This window comes from Arachis hypogaea, chromosome 17 (genome assembly GCF_003086295.3).
Source record: "Arachis hypogaea cultivar Tifrunner chromosome 17, arahy.Tifrunner.gnm2.J5K5, whole genome shotgun sequence".
NCBI classification, from domain to species: domain Eukaryota; kingdom Viridiplantae; phylum Streptophyta; class Magnoliopsida; order Fabales; family Fabaceae; genus Arachis; species Arachis hypogaea.
In genome coordinates, this window is record NC_092052.1 from 15,315,199 (window position 1) to 15,333,707 (window position 18,509).

The following is an 18,509-nucleotide window of genomic DNA, read 5'->3' on the forward strand; positions in this document are numbered from 1 at the left end:
CTTCTTCTTTAACAAAGAATGCATTCACTTAGTTTTCTAATCTTAGGCCTAATTCGATTGGAACTTGGGCACAACTAGAGAGTGCTTTTCATGCTCAATTCTTTAGAGAAGAATTGAATGTGGCTATTACTTACTTGGTGGCTTTAAAACGTGAGGATGGGGAATCGATTGATGACTTTATGATTCATTTTAAAAATATTTGAAATCAATGTTATATATCTCTTCCTAAAAGTGAAGTAGTTAAAATAGCCATCATGGGCTTGGACTTTTATATGCCTCGAAAATTGCTTAATGTTCATATTCCTGATTTGGCTTATTTGGCAGAGAGAGTACGTCAAATAGAGATTCTTCAAAAAAAGATAAAGAAATTCAAAAATGAAAATAGGATGAAAAGTAAAGTTTTTTCCTCAAAAAGAGAATGTTTCATATGTTGAAATGGAATCCTCAAGTGAGAAATCCGATTTTGAGCTTCTCGAAGTTGATTTGGCTGAATTAAAGAAAGGACCACCTTATGTATGTTCGGACAGTATACCCTGGTTCTGGTGAAGGATTGTTGGAATTTTTGATGCAACAAAAGTTAAAAGATCGATATGTGTCTTTACGTCCTCGATATAATACTATGTTTGATGCTGTTGCTGCAACTATATTCGAAAAAGAAAGAGTGAAAAAGGAGTTAGCTCATAAGGAGGAGCAAGTTCGACAAAGACAACCTCCTCGAAGACAAAAGGGACAAAGTTCTAGTGTCTCTCAAAGGAATTCCTCCTCCAATAAAATTTATCATGTGAATTATATTTATTTCTGTAAACATTTATTTTTTATTTATTTTTTAAAGAATATTAAGTTATTATATATATACAAAAATATCCTCATATATAATTATAAAAAAACTAAAAAACTATAAATTTGATGTACTAATAGTGTTAAACATTTTACACAATTATGCAATCACAGCCATTCTCTTGGATGACCATTTATGTGGTCAATGTAAAAGATAATTATTTTTGCTAATATGACAGTTATGTGATTAGAAGCACGTGTAAAATAATTTTATATTGCCAATACACCAAAATTCAATTCAAAAATAAATATACCCTAATAATTAATTTTGTTAAATGACTAAATAATCTTTTTTATTTCTGTAACAAAAAAATCTTTTTTCAATAACAATTTAAATTAAAATAAAAATCATTTAAAAAAAATAAAAATTAATTAATCAGAAATATTATCTGTGCTTGCTCTTCTTCTTTTCTCATCATCAAAAGTGCTCAAAAAATTATGAACAAATTCTAATCCAGGCAAAAGGTCGTCTCAAAATCCGTTATTGTATCCTTCTCCCTACTCGCCACGCCCATCTTTGTTGCTTCCCTAGCCCTATCTCCACTGCATGCTCCCTTGCCTCGCGCTGTCCCGCCTTCACCACCTTGTCTCGCGCCTTTGTGTTGTCACCGCCTGCCTCACACCGTCACCTCGTCTATGGGTGTTGTATCGCACGATGCTTCCTGCTGCGACTTGTGGGTGTTGTCGTGTTGGAAGTTGCTAGTGTTGTCGTCGCTACTGTTTTCTTCTCCGCCATGGCGCCGCCGGTTTAGGTAAGCCACAAATCTCCATCCTCTCTCCCCTCTCTGATAGTCCTTTCTTACTTTTATTCAATACTTCAGTTCAATATTCAAACTTCAATTTGCTGTTATATTCTTCTATTTTATTTGTTCTGGATATGATTATAAATTTATAATTCTACTGGATTGACATTTATATATAATTAAAACATGATTCATTCTCGTATTACTTACTATATACTTAGTTAATGCATTACATTCACAAACTGTCAAAGAAGCACTATTAAAGAAAGATGGACCACATCATCTTATCGTAATGATTAATTCATAAACTGCTATTGAAAAATTCAACTTTAATTTTTGAAATTATAAACCAGCTAAAGATTTATATATTTATATATAAAAAATAGATGAGAGTATATTAATATAATAAATTACAAAGAGGCTTGTATATTAGAATAATATTGAATTGAACTCAGTTAAACGTTTGAAGTCGTTTAGTTAAATTTTTTTCTATTCTATTTTGTTCTGAACCCCATAAATTGAATAACCATTCATAAAGATGCTTACTCATAGAGTAACGTAGGTTGTTCAATTAGAAACTAATTAACAACAAAGTTAAGAGAAAAACTATATCAGACGAAGATCAAAAACTAAAACAAAAAAATAGAATAGGAACAAGCTGCTGATACACTCTTTTTTATCAACGAATTAGTATTACGCACACTTAGTTTGTACATTCATGTATATTTTAAGATATTGAAATCCATGAGATTGTACTATTAATTATTTTTTTATTGGGCATATATATTTTTATGTTGTTATATTTGTATAGCTATATAGATAAAGATGATGTTCCTAATTAATAAGTCAAATAATTTTTTTTAAACGGGTTATATTCTTGTTTTTTAAAAAAAAATTAAAAAGATTAGTATTCATACTCTGACCCAATGATAAGGCCCATGTCCAAACGAAATGCCCAATCCAAAGGATTAAACCTCGCTCTACACCGACCTTCATCCCACGAAGTTGGTTCCTATCACGACTTACTCTAAAGAAGTCGGGACGAAGATTAGCTGGCAGATAAACACCCATTCAAATGAGTAACTGCCCCTAAAATGTCTCTACCCACTTCCTGGAGCCATATCTCAACCTCCCTAAGATAAAGGGACGGTTATTCCCCATGAATAACGGAACTACACCAACGGTGGTTATGGGTTCACGACTATAAATACACTGACACTTCTCAGATATCTCAGAAGCCCAATACTCTCTAGACCTGTTTTGCTCCCTTTGCTGACTTTGGCATCGGAGTGTCTTTGCAGGTACCACCCCCCATTCTCTCATACCGAAGTCGGATGGGGGCCTTGGATCATCAATCCACTTGGATACTCCCTCATTCCAACGATTGGGCCAGCCAAACTAATCCAACCCAATAATCTCTGGTTACCTATCGTAATATTGGCACCGTTGCCGGGGACCCGAGAGATCAGCCAGTAATGGCGGATGTATCCCCTGAAGATGGTCATGTGGCGTCGGATTCCGAGCAAGAGAATCTGGATACTGAAAACCACAACGCAGACCTGACCCTCCACCAGGAAACCAACGACCAACACAGGGAAGGAACCTCCGAATTTAAAAATCCGAAGACAAATTCCTCGGAGGGGCGTGAGTCAGAAAAGGATGGACCACCCCACGCAACTGAACTAATGGGGCTAGTCCATGTCCACCAAAGTCGCTTGGAACAGCTGGAACAGGAACGGGAGCGACAAAGGAAGATAGAAAAGTACCTAAGAGAGGAGATGGATCGACGAAAAGAGTTAGAGAAAAAACTCTTAAAGTTAGAATCCTCCCTCAGAGGTCGGAACTCCCGTGAAGATCGAGAAGAGTCGCCCCCGGGAGGGGAGGACCCTTTTAGTGAGGACATAATGAGGGCAAAAGTTCCAAAAAACTTTAAAAGCCCCGATATGGACCTCTATGACGGAACCACCGATCCAAAACATCATCTAAGCAACTTTAAAAGTCGGATGTATCTGGCTGATGCTTCTGATGCAACGCGCTGCAAAGCTTTCCCGACCACCTTATCGAAAGCAGCGATGAAGTGATTTGATAGTCTCCCTCCAAGGTCGGTCACCAGCTTCGAGGACCTCTCGAGGAAGTTTCTGATGAGGTTCTCCATTCAGAAAGATAAAGTAAAGCATGCACCGAGCCTCCTGGGAATAAAGCAGGAGGTCGGAGAACCTCTACGAGATTATATGGAAAGGTTCAACAAAGCATGCTTAGAGATTCAAGACCTGCCCACCGAGACAGTCATTATGGGGCTGGTAAATGGACTTAGAGAAGGTTTCTTCTCACAGTCCATATCAAAAAGGCACCCTACCTCCCTGAGTGATGTACAAGAAAGAGCTGAAAAGTACATCAACATGGAGAAAAATGCCAAGCTGAGAGAGTCGAGCTGGCGACCTGGGCACCTTCCCTCAATAAAAGAGAGAGAAAGGGAGCCCAAGAAGAAAGAAGACCTCGGTCCTGAGAGACCCAAGAAATATCACTCTTATACTCCTCTAAAGGTTTCTATAGTGGACGTATACAGAGAAATTTGCAATATTGAAAGGCTGCCACCTCCCAGGCCCATTAAAAATAAAAAGGGGGGGGAGTCGCAGCAACTACTGTGAGTACCATAAAATATATGGTCACTCAACAAATGACTGTTACGACCTTAAAAATGTGATAGAAAAGCTGGCCAGAGAAGGCTGACTTGACAGATATCTCATAGAAAGGTCAGACAATCATGGGAAAAGAAAGCGAGACGATGCGGATAGAAGAGACCCACCACCGCAGACTCCGGAGAGACATATACATATGATCTCAGACGGATTCGCGGGAGGGGGACTCACCAAGTCCGCTCGCAAAAGACACCTCAAGCGAGTCTACTAGGTCAGAAATGAATCATCCGACCTCCCCACCATCTCATTTACAAAGGAAGATGGGCAAGGAGTAATCCCTGGACACGACAATCCAGTGGTAATAACTATGATCCTAGCTAATGCCCATCTCCACAGAACCCTAGTGGATCAAGGAAGCTCGGTGGATATCCTTTTCAAGCCCGCGTTTGACAAATTGGGGCTGGATGAAAAGGAGTTGAGAGCCTACCCCGACACCTTGTATGGGCTAGGCGACACGCCAATAAAACCACTGGGATTTCTACCCTCCACACTACCTTTGGAAAGGGGGAAAAGTCCAAAACTCTGAGCATAGACTTTATAGTCATCGACGTGGGGTCAGCATACAATGCCCTAATCGGCAGAACTACCATGAATCGACTCGGAGCGGTGGTGTCTACCCCCCATCTTTGCATGAAATTTCCGACACCTGCGGGAATAGCAACAGTGCGGGAAGACCAGAAGTTGGCAAGAAAGTGCTACAACGAAAGCCTGAACCTGAGGGGAAAAGGCAAAGAGGTTCACACCATAGAGCTCGGTGGTGCAAGGGCCAAAGAAGAGCTACGACCACAGCTAGGAGGAAAAACTGAAGAAATACAGGTCGGCGAAGAGGAAGGAAAGAATACCAGCATAGGAGCCAACCTAGGGGAAACCCTGAAGCAAGGGTTGACTAAGCTCCTAAGAAACAATTCCGACCTCTTTGCCTGGAAGGCTTCCGACATGCCCGGGATAGACCCCAAGCTCATGTCCCACAAACTTTCGGTACATCGGGGATCCCGACCTGTACAACAGAGAAGGCGCAAGCTCGGCCCGGAACGAGCCCTGGTGGTGGAAGAGCAAGTTTAGGCACTCCTAGAAGCCGGCTTCATTAGAGAAGTTAAATATCCAACATGGCTAGCAAATGTAGTGCTAGTCAAGAAGCAAAATGGCAAATGGAGGATGTGTGTTGACTACACCGACTTAAATAAGGCATGTCCCAAAGACCCTTATCCACTCCCGAGTATTGATACCTGTTCATACCCTGGGTCAAGATGTCCGACCCGGGATGTTTAGCGACAAGCCGACCGACCTCTTCAGGTTAGACTATCCGACCTCTTCTCAAAGAGCTCGGCCAATGACCGACCTCTTCACAAAGAGCTCGGCCAAAACGCTACAGAGGCCCAATAAGGGCCCAAATAGAAGGAACACAGCCCAATCCAAAGGCGGCTCAAGCCTACAGAGAGAAGGGCGGTTCCGTTGAAGATAAGCTGACCTCGCCCAAAGATAAGATAAGATAAGATAAGATAACTAACTTATCTTATCTAAGAAGGTCACTTCTCACCATTATAAATACACTGGAGCACCCAGGTATAACTCATACTCTGATTCTACATAAAAACCTGTTTAATACCCATGCTAACTTAAGCATCAGAGTCTCTTGCAGGTACCCCCACCCTCCGGTGACGAAGGAATCAGCAGTGCAGCAGCCAACAAGTCGGAAACCATCGCTCCGGCCGCCCCCCACCGGCCGGACACGTCGGCACCGACCAGCACAGAAGATCTCGACCGAGATCGACCTCCAGTTTCAGGTAACCCTCGGAACATTGGCGCCGTTGCCGGGGAACCTGGAAGTCATCCCATCACTATGGCGGACAACCATGACAACGATCACAACTCTAGTTTGGTGGACCGAACGCCAAACAAAGACACGGACGCCACCTCCAAAGACGCACCTCAAAACGGGGGAAATAAGCAACCCCCAAACACAGAAATTTTGGAAGCTATCCGTGAGCAACAGAATCGCCTTAAACAGCTGGAACAAGAAGCTGAACATCAACGAGAAGCCGAAAGAGACCTTCAGAAGAGAAACAAGACGACGTCGGAGGACAAGCTCCTAAAACTCGAAGCGGATCTCAAGGCCAAAACAACTCGATCCGGTCACGAAGACAGCCCCCACAAAGATCAAAACCCATTCACCAAAGAGATCATGAAAGCTAAAGTCCCAAAGGACTTCAAAGCTCCCGATATGACCCCGTACGATGGCACATCAGATCCAAGCCATCATCTTAGAAATTCCAGAAGCAGGATGTATCTCACGGAGGCCTCAGATGCAATCCGTTATTCTCCATCCAGAAGGATAAAGGCGAACACGCTCCAAGCTTGCTAGGGATTAAGCAAGGAGATCGGGAAAGTCTTCGCAACTACATGGAAAGATTCAACAAAGCGTGCCTGGACATACAAAGTCTGCCAACAAAAGCAGATATTATGGGTCTCATCAATGGCCTACGAGGAGGACCTTTTAGCCACTCAATATCCAAGAAGCACCCAACATCTCTAAACGAGGTACAGGAACAGGAAAAGAAACACATCAACATGGAGGAGAACTCTCGACTAGGAGAGAGCTCAGAAACCGAATTCTCCTAACCCACCACAGGACAAGGATAAAGAGTCTAAGAAAAAAGAAGATCAACCCGGAAAGCCTAGAAAATACCGCAATTACACCCCTCTTCGGGTGTCTTTTGTGGAGGTTTACCGAGAAATATGCAACACGGAGAAGATCCCACTACCTCGCCCAATCAAAAACAAAAGAGGTCGGGCAAGTTGAAGGTCCACCTCACACCAAAGAGGTCGGACGAGTTGAAGGTCCACCTCACACCGAAGAGGTCGGACGAGTTAACGTCCACCTCACACCAAAGAGGTTGGACGAGTTAAAGGTCCACCTCACACCAAAGAGGTCGGACGAGTAAAAGATCCACCTCACATCAAAGAGGTCGGACAAGTTAAGGTCCACCTCACACCGAAGAGGTCGGGCGAGTTAAGGTCCACCTCACACCAAAGAGGTCAGACGAGTTAAAGGTCCACCTCACACCAAAGAGGTCGGACGAGTTGAAAGTTCACCTCACATCAAAGAGGTTGGACGAGTTAAAGGTCCACCTCACACCAAAGAGGTCGGACGAGTTGAAGATCCACCTCACACCAAAGAGGTCGGACGAGTTGAAGGTCCACCTCACAATAAAGAGGTCGGACGAGTTGAAAGTTAAGCCCACATACTCACCTCTCAACGACTCCACCCATACTTTCAAGCTCACACTATCAGATTTCGGACCAACCAGCCCATAAAAGGCATCCTACAGAAAACAAACTTAGCTGGAAGAATCCTACAGATGATAGCTCGGATAATTCGGGGGACCCTGGACAAAACCAAAGAACATCTCGGACAATTCGGGGGACCCTGGACAAAAACAGAAAACAGCTCGGACAAATCGGGGAAAATGAAGTCCGACACATAGAATGCCCGAGCTGATACATTTTCAAAACCAGCCAGCACCAACAGCTCAGACAATTCGGGGATATGAGGTCCGACACATGTCTCGGGAGCAGAATGCCCGAGCTGATGCATTTTCAAAACTAGCCAACACCAAACCAGGGGGCAATAACAGAAGCCTCATCCAGGCTACATTACAAGACCACAACAAGTCAATCTCGAAGGCGGTATAAGGGATGTACTCAGGGTCAGCCACAGTAACACGCATTAAAACTATGGAATTCAGCCAATCAAACATGCCGTCCAGGATCTTAGTATACATCTCAAAGACATAGGTCGACTATGGGATTACTACCAAACAACTCGGGCAAATAAGAAAACAACTCGGACAATAATAGCAGAACATCAAGTGACAGACGTGGCAGTAAAAGGGAAACCCCAGGACTCATACGAAAGTCTAGGGGCACCCTTTGGAGGCAACAACAGGGCAAGAACACAGAGAAAAGAAGTCGACAATCTATACCCAAACAGTCCGAACACCTCTCAAACAAAAGGTCGAAACAAAAGCTATAACTTTTGTACAAAAGGAGTCAGGCAACGATGAAAAGAAACAGGAACAGCAACCAAACCCTAAGCAAACCACACATTCTTCTCAAAGGCGAATGACAAAAGAAAAGTGACAACAAACAATCAAAGATGCAAACTTTTTGCAGAAAAAACCAAAGTTCTGCAGAGCAAATACAAAGTCAAAGCTTTACATGCCAACTTCCCTATAGCCCCACCTGAAGAGCTCCCACAAGTCCTATGGGCATATCGGACAATCCCACATTCCACTACTAAGGAATCACCCTTCCGATTAGCTTACGAAATGGAGGCAATGATCCCAATGGAGGCCAAAGAAGGATCGCCCAGAGTGATCCACTACAGTGAAGAGGCCAACTCCCAACTTCAAAAGGAAGAACTCGACCTACCTATAGAAACCCGAGAAAGAGCTCGGATCAAGGAAGAGGCGTTAAAACATCAAATGGCCTCAAGATACAATCAGAAGGTAATCTAACAACAACGATCTCATCCTAATCCGAAATGACATCAAAATAGGTCGGCAGCCAACTGGAAAGGACCATACCAAGTTGTTCAGAAGAACTGGGGAAAGGTTGCTACAAAGTGTCCAACCTCGAGGGGCAAGAGCTACCAAGGTCATGGCATGCATGCAATCTAAAAAGGGCGCTAGGCCGAGATCCAAAAAGATTGCCGACCTAGAAAGGTAAGTACTAACATGTACACATCCTTATCTTCATTTTATTGTTTAAAAGATTGTAGATTCCCTAGAAAGTTTCCTACCAATACGCCCGACTCCGGCAGGTCGGCAAGGTGAAAAATAATTTCACTGCACGATCACGATAAAGACAATCGTCCGATAAAGGTGAAAACGCGATTCACCCAAAAGACGATCTAGAGATGACAACCACTTTCTACAAATTGGCAAAGATGAACACAGAATAATGTAAGAAGTTATCAAAAGTGATCCAAAAAAGAACCTGACGAGGTCTTACGGATTGCTAAAATAATAACTTAAAGACTGGCCGACGTTAAGAAGTCGGACCAAGTCAACCCAAGTTATAAGTAAACCCTGGAAAGAGGTCTGGCCAACCCTATTAAAGAGGATTACTTTAACTTAGAAGGGCCAGACATGACAAAGTCATCCCAAAATGAAAAAGTTATAAAAGTAGTCCCTGAAAGAGACCTGACAAAGGTCCAAAAAAGAGGACTACAAAAATAACTTAGAAAGAGGACGACACAAAGAAGTCGACCTCCTACAAACAAGTTATAAAAGTAATCCCTAAAAGAGACCTGACAAAGGTCTAAGAAAGAGGATTACAAAAATAACTTAGAAGAGATCGACATAACGAAGTCGGTCTCCTACAACAAACAAGTTATAAAAGTAATCCCTGAAAGAGACCTGAACAAGGTCCAAGAAAGAGGATTACAAAATAACTTAGAAGAGATCGACATGACGAAGTCGGTCTCCTACAAAAAAAACAAGTTATAAAAGTAATCCCTGAAAGAGACCTGACCAAGGTCCAAGAAAGAGGATTACAAAAATAACTTGGAAAAGGACGACGAGAAGAAGTTGACCAACAAAAGCTACAGCTTGGACCGACAAGAAGAAGTCGGACCAACGAAAAACGTGCGCTAAAACGGACATAGCTCCGCCCAAAAAGCCACGGCTCCACGACAAGGCTATCAAAATTGTTCAGAATGACTAAAAAGTGTTCTACGAGAACACTAAAAAGTCGTCGGACAAGTTAGCCCCAAGGACCACCTCGACCAAACAGAAAATGGACAAAACCAGAAGTGATCAAAAGAGGTCGGACAACAAAGTACCGACACTCTACAAAGATCCACAAAGGGGACAAAGACATCTCACAAACGGCCAAAGGAAGGCCAGGAATGCTTCGCTGAAAGGTTCGAAGTCTTGAAAAAAGATACTACTTAAAAAGCGAAAAGCACGGCCTCAAAGACGGAGCTAAAATGTCGTCCAAACAAACTATACCTAAAAAGTTGTTGGATTATGAATAAAAAGCCCGAACAGTGAAGACAAACAAGTCGGAAGAAAGCTGAAAAGACCTCTCAACAAACTAAAAAAGGCAATACCAGAGTCGCACAAAGGAGAAACTACTCAAGATCGACCAAAGTCAGGATGCTTGAGCACGACTTCCTCAAAGAGATCGAAGCTCCGAAAGCACGATCTCGCGGAAAGCTCCAAACTCAAGTAGGGGCAAAGTCGTACAGGTCGACGTCAGCTAAGAAGAGGCGCAAGTACGATCTCAAAAAAGAACAAGCCAAAAGGTTGAGAAACAACTTAAGGCTCAAATGTTCTTCGCTAAAAGGGATACAACTCCACTCAAAGAAGGCACAATCTCAAACAGGGCTACGTACGTCATCCGAGACTAAAAAGGTTCAATATAAAGAACACTAAAAAGTCATTGGACAAGTCACTAAAAGCCCGGATATCAAGCCGCAAGGATAACTTCGCCAAAGCAGAGGGTTGTCAACATAAAAGCAAGGCGTGATCCAGAAGGCAAGGGTAGAAAACCCACACTACCACTCAAAAGAGGACGAACTGTGAAGTACCAAACCTCTAGAAAATCTGCCAGAATTGCAAAGCAATGAAGAAACAAGCCAGACAGATGCTTCAGCATGACTTCCAAAGAGATCGAAGCTCGATCTCACGGAAAGATCGAACTCAAGCAGGGGCACTGTTCATACCCTGGGTCAAGATGTTCGACCTGGGATGTTTAGCGACAAGCCGACCGACCTCTTTAGGTCAGACTATCCGAAAACGCTACAGAGGCCCAATAAGGGCCCAAATAGAAGGAACACAGCCCAATCCAAAGGCGGCTCAAGCCTACAGAGAGAAGGGCGGTTCCGTTGAAGATAAGCTGACCTCGCCCAAAGATAAGATAAGATAAGATAAGATAACTAAATTATCTTATCTAAGAAGGTCACTTCTCACCATTATAAATACACTGGAGCACCCAGGTATAACTCATACTCTGATTCTACATAAAAACCTGTTTAATACCCATGCTAACTTAAGCATCGGAGTCTCTTGCAGGTACCCCCCACTCTCCGGTGACGAAGGAATCAGCAGTGCAGCAGCCAACAAGTCGGACACAACAGCTTCGGCCGCCACAGGCCGGCCAGACACGCTATCTCCAGAATCTCTCCATATAGTTGCGGAGGCTCTCCCGATCTCCTTGTTTGATCCCTAGTAAACTGGGGGCGTGCTTGGCTTTATCTTTCTGAATGGAGAATATGGCTAGGAATTTTTTAGCTAGGTCATCGAAGCTTGAGATGGACTTTGGGGGTAGGTTGTCGAACCATCGAATGGCTGTCTTTGTGAGAGTTGTTGGGAAGGCTTTGCAGCGAACAGCATCTGGGACGTCGGTGAGGTACATTCTGCTTCTGAAGTTACTGAGGTGGTGGTTGGGATCCGTGGTGCCATCATACAGGGTCATATCCGGGAGTTTGAAGTCTTTTGGGATTTTGGTTTTCATGATTTCCCTAGTGAACGGGTCTTGCTCTTTGCGTGAATTTTCTTCGAGATTGGCCCGAGGGGCTTTTGATTTGAGATCGGCTTCTAATTGCTGTAGTTTTTCTTCCAACTCCCGATGTCGCCGTACCTCTCTTTGTAGATCCCTTCCTATTTCCCGTTGTTGTTGAGTTTCTTTTTCCAGTTGTTTTAGGCGATCTAGGAGCGCTTCTATTGCCCCTGAATTTGAGGAGTTTTTGTCTTTGTTGATTTCTGGAGTGTCTTGTAGCGTGACATCCGCGTTCTTGTGCGGTGTTCTCTCTTCCAGACCTGAATCGTGGTCGTTGTTATGGTTGTCCGCCATGGTGATGGGATGACTTCCAGGTTCCCCGGCAACGGCGCCAATGTTCTGAGGGTTACCTGAAACTAGAGGTCGATCTCGGATGAGATTTCCAGTACTGGTCGGAGATAGCGTGTCTGGCCGGCCTGTGGCGGCCGAAGCTGTTGTGTCCGACTTGTTGGACTTGCTGCACTGCTGATCCTTGGCTACCGGAGGGTGGGGGGTACCTGCAAGAGACTCCGATGCTTAAGTTAGCATGGGTATTAGACAGGTTTTTTAGTAGAATCAGAGTATGAGTTATACCTGGGTGCTCCAGTGTATTTATAGTAGTGTGGGCTGACCTTTCTGATAAGATAAGTTAGTTATCTTATCTTATCTTATCCTGTTTTGGATGAAGTTAGCTTATCTTCAAGGGAACCGCCTTTATCTCTGTAGGCTGGGATTTGCCTTTGGATTTGGGTCGTGTTCCTCTATTTGGGCCCTTTATTGGGCTTTCCTGTCGATTTGGCCGAACTCTTTTAGAAGAGGTCGGGTATTCTGACCTGAAGAGGTCGGTCGCTTTATCGCCAATCATCTCGGGTCGGGTAGCTTGACCCAGGGTATGAACAGAAACCATCGCTCCGGCCGCCCCCCACCGGCCGGACACGTCGGCACCGACCAGCACAGAAGATCTCGACCGAGATCGACCTCCAGTTTCAGGTAACCCTCGGAACAATACCCTAGTAGATTCTAGCTCGGGATATCAATACTTGTCGTTCATGGATGCCTACTCGGGATATAACCAAATCCCAATGTATGAGCCAGACCAGGAAAAAACATCATTCATCATGCCCAGAGCAAATTTTTGCTACGTGGTCATGCCATTTGGATTAAAAAATGCAGGGGCCACATACCAAAGGCTAATGAACAAGGTGTTTGCTTCCCACCTTGGTAACTTAATAGAAGTCTATGTAGACGACATGCTAGTAAAAACCAAGGAAGAAGCCGACCTCTTAGCCGACCTCTCGCAAGTATTCGACACCATAAGGTTACACGGGATGAGGCTAAATCCCGCAAAGTGTACCTTCGCGGTGGAGACCGGAAAATTCCTAGGATTTATGCTAACATAGAGAGGGATTGAAGCAAATCCTGATAAGTGTAAATCTATCCTGGAAATGAAGAGCCCGACTTGCTTAAGAGAGGTTCAGCAACTGAATGGCTGACTCGCAGCCCTCTCTAGATTTTTGGCAGAATCGGCACTAAAACCCCTTCCACTGTTTTCCTTATTAAGAAAGGGATGCCAGTTCGAATGGACTCCAGAATGCGAAGGAGCGTTTCAGGAGTTCAAAAGATTCTTGAGCCAACCACCAATACTAACCCGACCTCTAGTCGGGGAGGACCTCGTCCTTTATTTGTCCGTAGCAGACAAAGCTATCGCATCAGCCCTGATAAAGGAGGACGAGGTCGGACAACATCCAGTTTACTTCATCAGCAAAATTCTACAGGGCCCCGAGCTAAGGTACCACAAACTAGAGAAGTTTGCCTACTCCTTAGTAATAGCCTCACGTAGGCTACGGCCTTACTTTCAAGCACATACAATAGAAGTCCGGACGAACCAACCCATGAAGCAAATCCTCCAAAAGACGGATGTTGCGGAGAAAATGGTTCAATGGGCAATAGAGCTCTCCGAGTTTGACTTGAAATATGAAACTCGGACAGCAATCAAAGCCCAATGTCTCACCGACTTCATAGTAGAATACGCGGGAGATCAAGAGGAAAAGCCAACTACATGGGAATTTTATGTAGATGGATCCTCAAACAAGACAGAAAGCGGTGCAGGTATAATACTGGCCGACGAAAGGGGAACTCAAATAGAGGTATCCCTCAAATTTGAATTCCCAGCTTCAAATAATCAGGCAGAATATGAAGCCCTGATTGCAGGACTGAAGCTGGCCGAAGAAGTCGGTGCGACAAAAGTGATGATATACAGTGATTCTCAGGTGGTGACCTCCCAGATAAATGGAGAGTATCAGGCCAAAGACCCAAACATGAAGAGATACCTGGAAAAAACTCTGGAATACCTCGGGTGTTTTGCCGAAACTGAAGTTAAGCATATAACTCGGGATCTCAATAGCAGAGCAGATGCCCTCTCCAAGTTAGCGAGTACTAAGCCAGAAGGGAATAATAGAAGCCTGATCCAGGAAACTCTCCAAGAGCTCTCTGTAGTAAAAGCAGAGGGCAAACAAGATGTCCTTGAGGTATCCGGGCTAAATCTCGGATGGATGAATCCTCTGGTCGAATACCTAAAATTCGACATCCTCCCCAAAGAGGAAAAAGAGGCCAAGAAAATCCGGAGGGAAGCACAATATTACACTCTGGTGAAAAATATCCTTTATAAAAGAGGAATACTGATGAGCGGATATTTTATACGCTTTTTGGGGTTAATTTCATATAGTTTTGAGTATGTTCTAGTTAGTTTTTAGTCTATTTTCATTAGTTTTTAGAAAAAATTCATATTTCTGGACTTTACTATGAGTTGTTTATTTTTCTGTAATTTCAGGTATTTTTCTGGCTGAAATTGAAGGAGCTGAGCAAAAATCTGATTTAGGCTGAAAAAGGACTGCTGATGCTGTTGGATTCTGACCTCCCTGTACTCAAAGTGGATTTTCTGGAGCTACAGAACTCAAAATGGCATGCTTCCAATTGCGTTGGAAAGTAGACATCCAGGGCTTTCCATCAATATATAATAGTCCATACTTTGCACAAGGATAGATGACGTAAACTGGCGTTCAACGCCAGTTCTCTGCCCAATTCTGGCGTCCAGCGCCAGAAAAGGATCAAAAGCTGGAGTTGAACGCCCAAACTGGCACAAAAACTGGCGTTCAACTCCACAAATGGCCTCTGCACGTGAATTGCTTAAATCTCAACCCTAGCACACACCAAGTGGGCCCCAGAAGTGGATCTCTGCATCATCCATCATAGTTTACTCATTTTTTGTAAACCTAGGCTACTAGTTTAGTATTTAAACAACTTTTAGAGACTTATTTTGGATCTCATGACATTTTAGATCTGAATTTTGTACTCTTTGACGGCATGAGTCTCTAAACTCCATTGTTGGGGGTGAGGAGCTCTGCTGTGTCTCGATGAATTAATGCAAGTATTTCTGTTTTCTATTCAAACACGCTTGTTCCTATCTAAGATGTTCATTCGCGCTTAACTGTGATGAAGGTGATGATCTGTGACACTCATCACCATTTTCAACCCATGAACGTGTGCCTGACAACCACCTCCGTTCTATATCAGATTGAATGAGTATCTCTTAGATCTCTTAATCAGAATCTTTGTGGTATAAGCTAGAATTGATGGCGGCATTCATGAGAATCCGGAAAGTCTAATCCTTGTCTGTGGTATTCCGAGTAGGATTCAAGGATTGAATGACTGTGACGAGCTTCAAACTCCTGAAGGCTGGGCGTTAGTGACAAACGCAAAGGAATCAAGGGATCCTATTCCAACCGGATCGAGAACCAACCGGTGATTAGCCGTGCTATGACAGAGCGCGTGAGCGTAGTTTTCACTGGAAGGATGGAAGGTAGCCATTGACAACGGTGATCCACTAACACACAGCTTGCCATAGGAGGACGTGCGTGCGTGAACAAGAAGACAGAGGAAAGCAGAGATTCAGAAGACAAAGCATCTCCAAAACTCCAACATATTCTCCATTACTGCATAACAAGTAACCTTTAATCCATGCTCTCTTGTTTATTTGCAATTCAACTGATAAACATAATTGACTTCCTGACTAAGATTTACAAGATAACCATAGATTTCTTCAAACCAACAATCTCCGTGGGATTCGACCCTTACTCACGTGAGGTATTACTTGGACGACCCAGTGCACTTGCTGGTCAGTGGTACGAGTTGTGAAAAGTGTGATTCACAATTTGTGCACCAAGTTTTTGGCACCGTTGTCGGGGATTGTTCGTGTTTGGACAACTAACGGTTTATTTTGTTGCTTAGATTAGGAAAAATTTTTCTTTTTTGGTTTAGGGTCTTTTATTATTTATCCCTTGTTAAAACACTTTAAATTTATAGCTCAATTAGTTAGAACGTGGTGTTTATGTTCATGGTAATTGGCTATCATATTTTTAAAATCTTTTTCAAAAATAATTTTTTCTATTAAATCCTGTGCCAAACTTTAAGTTTGGTGTTTTCTTGTTGATTTTTCAAAAAAAAAAAAAATACTTCTTCAAAACAAGTGTTACATTCATAACTCATTTGGCTAGAGCGTTGGTCTGTGTTCTTGGTAATTGGGTTAGAATCTTTTATATTCTTTTCAAAATCTTCTTTTTCATAAATAATAATTTCTCTATTAAATTTTGTGCCAAACTTTAAGTTTGGTGTTTTCTTGTTGATTTCTCTGTGTTTTTCGAAAATTTTAGTTTGGTTTTCTAAAAATTTTAAGTTTGGTGTTCTTCCTTCGTGTTCTTGTGAATCTTCAAAGTGTTCTTGAGTTTTCCTTGTGTCTTGATCTTAAAATTTTTAAGTTTGGTGTTCCTTAGTGTTTTTCCCTTAAAAATTTTCGAAAACAAGGAGCATCAGATCTAAAAATTTTAAATCTTGTGCTATCTTATTGTTTTCTCTCTCCTCTTTAAATTCAAAAATATCTTTTCTCTCTGTTTTAAAAGCAAATTTTCGAAATCTATTTCTAAAATTTAGATTTTTATTTCAAAATTTAAAACCTTTTTCAAAACTTCCTAACCACTTTCTCTCTCCACATTTTTTCGAAAATCTTCACCTATTTTTATTTATTTTATTTTAATTTATTTTATTTTCGAAATAATTAAATAAATAAATAAATAAATAAAAATATTTTTTTATTTTACATCATCTCCCTTTCTCCATCATGGATCTAAGTGGAAATGAACAGTCCAGGAGGACTCTGGGGTCATATGCTAACCCCTCTACTGCTTCATATGGGAGTAGCATCTGCATACCCTCCATTGGAGTCAATAGCTTTGAGTTGAATCCTCAGCTCATTATCATGGTGCAGCAAAATTGCCAGTATTCCGGTCTTTCACAGGAAGAACCTACAGAGTTTCTGGCACAGTTTTTACAAATTGCTGACACAGTACATGATAAGGAAATAGATCAGGATGTCTACAGACTATTACTGTTTTCATTTGCTGTGAAAGATCAAGCTAAGAGGTGATTAAATAACCAACCTAAGGCCAGCATAAGGACATGGAAACAGCTGACAGAAAAATTTCTGAATCAATACTTTCCCCCAAAACGGATGACACAGCTAATGCTGGACATCCAAGGCTTTAAACAAGGAGATAATGAATCTCTTTATGATGCCTGGGAGAGATACAGAGAGATGCTATGAAAATGCCCCTCTGAAATGTTTTCAGAGTGGGTTCAGTTAGACATCTTCTACTATGGGCTTGCAGAAGGAGCTCAGATGTCTCTAGATTACTCAGCTGGTGGATCTATCCATATGAGAAAGACAATTGAAGAGGCTCAAGAGCTCATTGATACAGTTGCCAGGAATCAGCATCTGTACCTAAGCAGCAACCCTTCCATGAATGAAGAGATTAAAACAGTAACTGCTGAACTCAGTCCTGTAAAACAAGCTGCTGAATTCAATCAGCAATTAGACTTTCTAACAAAGCAGCTAGCCGAATTTAAAGACAGGTTACAAGAGACAAGGATGGCTAATATACATATGGACAAATAGTTTAAGCAAACAAAGCAGCAGCTGTCAAGGCAAATAGCAGAAGAATGCCAAGCAGTTCAACTAAGAAGTGGAAAAACATTAAATACCCCACCTCAAGGCAGCAAAAAGTTAATAAATGAGCAAACCACCCAAAATTCACCTGAGGACAGTAAGAGCCCAGGAAAAAATAATTCTGGCACTAAAACGCCAGAAAATTGGTGGAAGGCTGGTGCTGAACGCCCAGACCATGCCCAAAACTGGCGTTCAACGCCAGAAACAAGGCAAAACTGGCGTTCAACGCCAGAAATGGGCAAGGATCTGGCGTTGAACGCCCAAAATGGGCAAGATCTGGCGCTGAACGCCCAAAATGGCCACAGTTCTGGCGTTCAGACGCCAGGAGCAGACAAGGAGCTGGCGTCCAATTTCACTCCAGCTTCTAACTCTGGCACTCAACTACCAGTGAGGGATCAGACACACAAATGCTGATAACAACCCCTCTAAAAAGGCTTCTTCAACCACTTCTGTAGGCAATAAACCTGCAGCAACTAAGGTTGAAGAATATAAAGCCAAGATACCTTATCCTCAAAAACTCCGGAAAGAGGAGCAGGATAAGCAATTTGCTCGCTTTGCAGATTATCTCAGGACTCTTGAAATAAAGATTCCATTTGCAGAAGCACTTGAGCAAATACCTTCTTATGC

At 42.6% G+C, this 18,509-nt stretch overlaps 1 long non-coding RNA gene across 1 annotated transcript; it reads left to right on the forward strand.

Moving 5' to 3' along the window:
- Positions 1–1,275: 1,275 nt before the first annotated feature.
- LOC140181103 (uncharacterized) lies at positions 1,276–15,266 on the forward strand. Its single transcript, XR_011875761.1, has 2 exons — positions 1,276–1,589; positions 14,655–15,266. It is a non-coding gene; the product is annotated as an uncharacterized lncRNA (long non-coding RNA).
- Positions 15,267–18,509: the final 3,243 nt, after the last annotated feature.